We start from the raw sequence: 6,748 nt of genomic DNA on the forward strand, positions 1-6,748 counted from the left end.
TCTGGATGTTACTTTTGATTTAAATTCCTGTACTGTGATCCCTTTGGGATTCTTATCTTGGAGACAGTGAAGGAGGATTGGATGCACGTGCACAGGGGAGTGTGAGCGCTATCCACTTTTTATTTTTTGGCTTCTGTTTATGTTGATGCACCATGTCTGCTGTAACCGGTTGCCGTCTAAGGACGATCCGGCTTGTCTTGAGCTGGCAACTGTTGTAAGGCCATACCGGCCGGTGCCCAGCTGATTCCTGTTCCTAACCCTTTAGATCAACGCTGTCATCGCTGCTAAAGGGACGTTTAAACCATCTCTGGTGGTCCAGTGGGGTGGATCAATTCCCCCCCCCCCCCCTCAGCACGACTGCGGGGGCACAATCCACTGCTGAGGTAGCCGGTGGGCTTACCTCATGTCCTATGTCGGCTGCTGCACTGTGAATAATAAAGCCTGGCAGGAACAGGCTTTATCAATCGAGCGCAGATCACACATATCAATGTGATTCTATAAAAATAAAAAGTTAAACAAATAAAGACCCATTACTCCCCTTCCTTATTAAAAGTTTAAATCACCACCCTTTTCCCAAATTCCATATAAAAAGTATGTAACCATAATAAAAAACAAACATATGTGGTATCACCGCGTGCGTAAATGTCAGCACTATAAAAATATATCGTTAATTAAACTGCACAATCATTGGCGTACGCGCAATAAAATTCCAAAGTCCAAAATAGCGTATTTCTGGTCACTTTTTATATAATAAAAAAAAAATGAATAAAAAGCGATCAAAAAGTCCGACCAATACAAAAATGGTACCGCTAAAAACTTCAGAATATGGCGCAAAAATTTTGCCCTAATAACGGCCTATACACGGAAAAATAAAAAAGTTATAGGGGTCAGAAGATGACAATTTTAAGCGTATTAATTTTTGTGCATGAAGTTATGATTTATTTTCCAGAAGTACGACAAAATCAAACCTATATAAGTAGGGAATCATTTTAACCGTATGAACTACAAAATAGAGAGGTCTCATTTTTACTGAAAAATGTACTGCGTAGAAATGGAAGCCTCCAAAAATTACAAAAGTGTTTTTTTTTTCTTTAATTTTAGCGCACAATAAATTATATTTTTTTTTTTAGTTTCGCCGCAGATTTTTGGGTAAAATGACTAATGTCATTACAAAGTAGAATTTTTAGGTGCAAAATTGAAAGGGTTATGATTTTTAAAAGGTAAGGAAGAAAAAACAAAAGTGCAAAAACGGAAAAACGCTCAGTCCTTAACCCCTTAAGCCAACCAAATTCTCACATAGTAGTAGTAGTCACATCGTGGATGACCGGTCTTAACATTTATTCACTATGGTACCAATAAGCACGATTCATATTTATTTTTGAGAAATTGGAATAAAAGTTAAGTTTTAATAATTTAGTTAAGTGGTCTCTAGTTTAGGGAAGTCCTTGGGGACTTGTCCCTAAAATTGTAATTTTCTTAACCCCTTAAGGACTTACCTTTTAAAAATCATAACCCTTTCAATTTTCCAACTAAAAATCCATATTATGGCTTATTTTTTGTGTTACCAATTCTACTTTGCAGTGACATTAGTCATTTCACCCAAAAATGCACGGCGAAACGGAAAAAAAAAATCATTGTGCGACAAAATCGAAGAAAAAAATGCCATTTTGTAACTTTTGGGGGCTTCCGTTTCTATGCAGTGCATTTTTCGGTCAAAATGACACCTTATTATTCTGTAGGTCCATACGGTTAAAATGATACCCTACTTATATATGTTGGATTTTGTCGCACTTCTGGAAAAAAATCATAACTATATGCAGAAAAATGTATACGTTTAAAAATGTCATCTTCTGACCCCTATAACTTTTATTTTTCCATGTACAGGGCGGTATGAGGGCTCATTTCTTGCGCCGTGATCTGAAGTTTTTATTGGTACCATATTTGTTTTGATCGGACTTTTTGATAACTTTTTATTCATTTTTTAATGGTACAAAAATACGCTTTTTTGGACTTTGGAATTTTTTTGCATGTACGCCATTGACCGTGCGGTTTAATTAATGATATATTTTTATAGTTCGGACATTTACGCACGCGGCGATACCACAGTTTATTTATTTTTACACTTATTTTTTTATGGGAAAAGGGGGGTGATTCAAACTTTTATTAGGGAAGGGGTTAAATGACCTTTATTAACACTTTTTTTTTTACTTTTATTTTGCAGTGTTATAGGTCCCATAGGGACCTATAACACTGCACACATTGATCTCTCATGCTGATCACTGGCGTGTATTAACACGCCTGTGATCAGTGTTATCGGCGCTTGACTGCTCCTGCCTGGATCTCAGGCACGGAGCAGTCATTCGTCGATCGGACACCGAGGAGGCAGGTAAGGGCCCTCCCGGTGTCCTGCAAGCTGTTCGGGACTAACAGCCCAGCCCGACTGTCTAGCCGGGATAGTTTCACTTTCACTTTAGAAGCGGCGGTCAGCTTTGACCGCCGCTTCTAAAGGGTTAATACCGCACATTGCCGCGATCGGCGATGTGTGGTATTAGCCGCGGGTCCCGGCCGTTGATGAGCGCTGGGACCGACGCGATGTGATGCGGGGTAGCAGCGCAGGATGTAAATATACGTCCTGCGTCGTTAAGGGGTTAAATGGGCACTCTCAGATACAAAAACTTTTGATATATTGTGAGGCATGTAAAAACAATAGGTTTTGCAATTTCTTTCATTAGAAAATTTTCAGTATTTCATACTGAAAGAGCCAGTCAAACAACTGCCCCCCCTGCCTGCTTGGACATATACTAGTCCTGCTGTGTCCATGAATAATCACCTATGTCATGGACACACTTCCTTGATTGACAGCTGTGAGTGCAGGACTCATAGCTGGAGGAAAAATCCTCCCACTGTCAGCTTGTGTCCCGCTACTGTGAGTGAGGACAAGCTGGGAGTTGTAGTTTTGCTAATGCTAGGGGAGATGTGAGCAGACAGCATACTGAGGGATGGGGCGGAGACCTGCACAGTGAGGCCACGCCCCCTGCCTTTGTGAGGAATTCAGACTAGTGAACTAAATTAAAAGTGTAATAAAAAAATAAAGGAGCTAGAGACAATAATTAGATGTACATGGTCAGGATTAGGTACTGAGTGATCTATTTAAAAAAATGTTTTTGTTGGATCTGACTGGTATACTTTAACCACTTAAGGACCAAGGACGTTCTGGAACATCCCCGCACCCTGGGCTTTAAGGACCAAGGACGTTCCAGAACATCCTGGTGTTTCAACGGTCCCTGCCGCGTGCCGGGCAGAGATCGGAAGCGGATCCCTGCTGAAATCCTTCAGCAGGGATCCAGGGCAAACGCCGAGGGGGGCCATGTCGGCGATCGCCGCAAATGACCGTCGAAATCACGCCAGTGATTTGCGGCGATACCGGGCTGATAGTGTCTCTGGGACCCGACCTCCCGGTAATTTTGCATGATCCCGGTCGTCACAGACAGCCAGGACCATGCTGGAGTATAGGAGCAAGGTGGCAAATGTGACTCCTCTTCTGAGCATTGTAGTTCGCCCGTAGTGCACTTGACGTCCACTTATGGGGTACCTCCATACTCAGAGATGGGGTTACAAATTTGGGGGGGGGGGGGGTCTTCTGCTATTAACCCTTTCAAAAATGTGAAATTTGGGGGGAAACACATTTTAGTGAAAAATTTTTTTTTTCTCTTTACATATGCCAAAGTGGTGAAACCCCTGTGGGGTATTAAGGTTCACTTTACCCCTTGTTACGTACCTCAAGGGGTCTAGTTTCCAAAATGGTATGCCATGTGTTTTTTTTTGCTGTTCTGGCACCATAGGGGCTTCCTAAATGCGGCATGCCCCCAGAGCAAAATTTGCTTCCAAAAAGCCAAACAGTGACTCCTCCTCTTCTGAAACCTGTAGTGCGCCAGCAGAGCACTTTTGACCCCCATATGGGGTGTTTTCTGAATAGGGAGAAATTGGGCTTCAAATTTTGGGGGGGTAATTTCTGCATTAACCCTTTGTAAATATGTAAAATTTTTGGGAAACCAAGCATTTTCGGTAAAATTTTTAATTTTTTTTACATATACCAAAGTCGTGAAACCCCTGTAGGGTATTAAAGGTTCACTTTACCCTTTGTTACGTTCCCCAAGGGGTCTAGTTTCCAAAATATAATGCCATGTGGGGGGGGGGGGGGGTTGCTGTCTAGGCACCATAGGGGAGAATCGGGAGAAATTGGGCTTCAAATTTTGGGGGGTATTTTCTGCTATTACCCTTTTTTTTTTAAATGTTACATTTTTGGGTAAACAATCATTTTATGTAAACTTTTTTATTTTTTTTTCATTTGCAAAAGTCATGAAACACCTGTGGGGTATTAAGGCTCACTTAATTCCTTGTTACGTTACCCGAGGGGTCTAGTTTCCAAAATGGTATGCCATGTGTTTTTTTTTTTTTTGCTGTTTTGGCCCAATAGGGGTTTCCTAAAGGTGACATGCCCCCCAAAAACCATTTCAGAAAAATGTTCTCTCCAAAATCCCCATGTTGCTCCTTCGCTTCTGAGCCTTCTACTGCGCCCGCCGAACAATTTACATAGACATATGAGGTATGTGCTTACTCAAGAGAAATTGGGCTACAAATACCAGTAAAAATTTTCTCCTTTTACCCCTTGCAAAAATTGAAAAATTGGGTCCACAAGAACATGAGAGTGTAAAAAAATGAAGATTTTGAATTTTCTCCTTCACTTTGCTGCTATTCCTGTGAAACACCTAAAGGGTTAAAACACTTACTGAATGTCATTCTGAATACTTGGGGGGGGGGGGGGGGGGGGGGGGGGTGTAGTTTTTATAATGGGGTATTTCTAATATGAAGACCCTTCAAATCCACTTCAAAACTGAACTGGTCACTGAAAAATAGTGAGTTTGAAAATTTTGCAAAAAATTTGAAAATTGCTGCTCAACTTTTTGAAGCCCTCTGGTGTCTTCCAAAAGTAAAAACTCATCAATTTTATGATGCAAACAAAGTAGACATATTGGAAATGTGATCCAAAATTTTTCTTACAAGCAGAGAGCTTCAAAGTTAGAAAAATGCTAAATTTTTATTTTTTTCATCAAATTTTGGGATTTTTCACCAAGAAAGGATGCAAGTTACCACAAAATTTTACCACCATGTTAAAGTAGAATATGTCACGAAAAAACAATCTCGGAATCAGAATGATAACTAAAAGCATTCCAGAGTTATTAATGTTTAACCCCTTAAGGACACATGACGTACTGGAACGTCATGTGTCCACTCCCGATCTATAACGCGGGGCCACGGCGTGGCCCCGCGTCATAGCGGTTCGGGCCCGGCCTCTAACAACGGCCGGGACCCGTGGCTAATAGCGCGCGGCATTGATCGCTGTGCCGCGCGCTATTAACCCTTTAGACGCGGCGTTCAAAGTTGAACGCCGCGTCTAAAGTGAAACCGAAAGCATGCCGGCTAGCTCAGTGGGCTGTTCGGGATAGCCGCGGTGAAATCGCGGCATCCCGAACAGCTGACAGGACAGCGGGAGGGCCCCTACCTGCCTCCTCGCTGTCCGATCGCCGAATGACTGCTCAGTGCCTGAGATCTAGGCATGAGCAGTCATGCGGCAGAATCATCGATCACTGGTTTCTTATGAGAAACCAGTGATCAATGTAAAAGATCAGTGTGTGCAGTGTTATAGGTCCCTATGGGACCTATAACACTGCAAAAAAAAAGTGCAAAAAAAAAGTGAACAAACATCATTTAACCCCTTCCCTATTAAAAGTTTGAATCACCCCCCTTTTCCCATAAAAGAAAAAACACAGTGTAAATAAAAATAAACATAAATGGTATCGCCGCGTGCGGAAATGTCCGAATTATAAAAATATATCGTTAATTAAACCGCACAGTCAATGGCGTGCGCGCAAAAAAATTCCAAAGTCCAAAATAGTGCATTTTTGGTCACTTTCTATATCATGAAAAAATGAATAAAAAGCGATCAATAAGTCCTATCAATGCAAAAATGATACCGTTAAAAACTTCAGATCACGGCGCAAAAAATGAGCCCTCATACCGCCCCATACACGGAAAAATAAAAAAGTTATAGGGGTCAGAAGATGACAATTTTAAACGTATAAATTTTTCTGCATGAAGTTATGATTTTTCCTAGAAGTGCGACAAATTCAAACCTGTATAAGTAGGGTATCATTTTAATCATATGGACCTACAGAATAAAGGTAAGGTGTCATTTTTACCGAAAAATGTACTACGTAGAAACGGAAGCCCCCAAAAGTTACAAAATGGCGTTTTTTTTTTCAATTTTGTCTCACAATGATTTTTTTTCCCGTTTCACCGTAGATTTTTGGGCACAATGACTGACGTCATTACAAAGTAGAATTGGTGGTGCAAAAAATAAGCCATCATATGGATTTTTAGGTGCAAAATTGAAAGAGTTATGATTTTTTAAAGGCAAGGAGCAAAAAACGAAAATGCAAAAACGGAAAAACCCCCGGTCCTTAAGGGGTTAAAGTGACAGTGGTCAAATGTTCAAAAAACGCTCTGGTCCTAAGGTGAAAAATGGCCTGGTCCTTAAGGGGTTAAGGTGAACTACTAACTTTAAGTCCTGTATAGATCCAAAATTTGGTGCCAATTTGTTAATATATCTTTATAGTGATTGGAGCTCTGTAAAAGCTATAAATTCCCTGCCTGCAGCCACCACCAGAGGGGGCTTTACATTATCACT

This window comes from Hyla sarda, chromosome 5 (assembly GCF_029499605.1).
Source record: "Hyla sarda isolate aHylSar1 chromosome 5, aHylSar1.hap1, whole genome shotgun sequence".
Taxonomy (NCBI): domain Eukaryota; kingdom Metazoa; phylum Chordata; class Amphibia; order Anura; family Hylidae; genus Hyla; species Hyla sarda.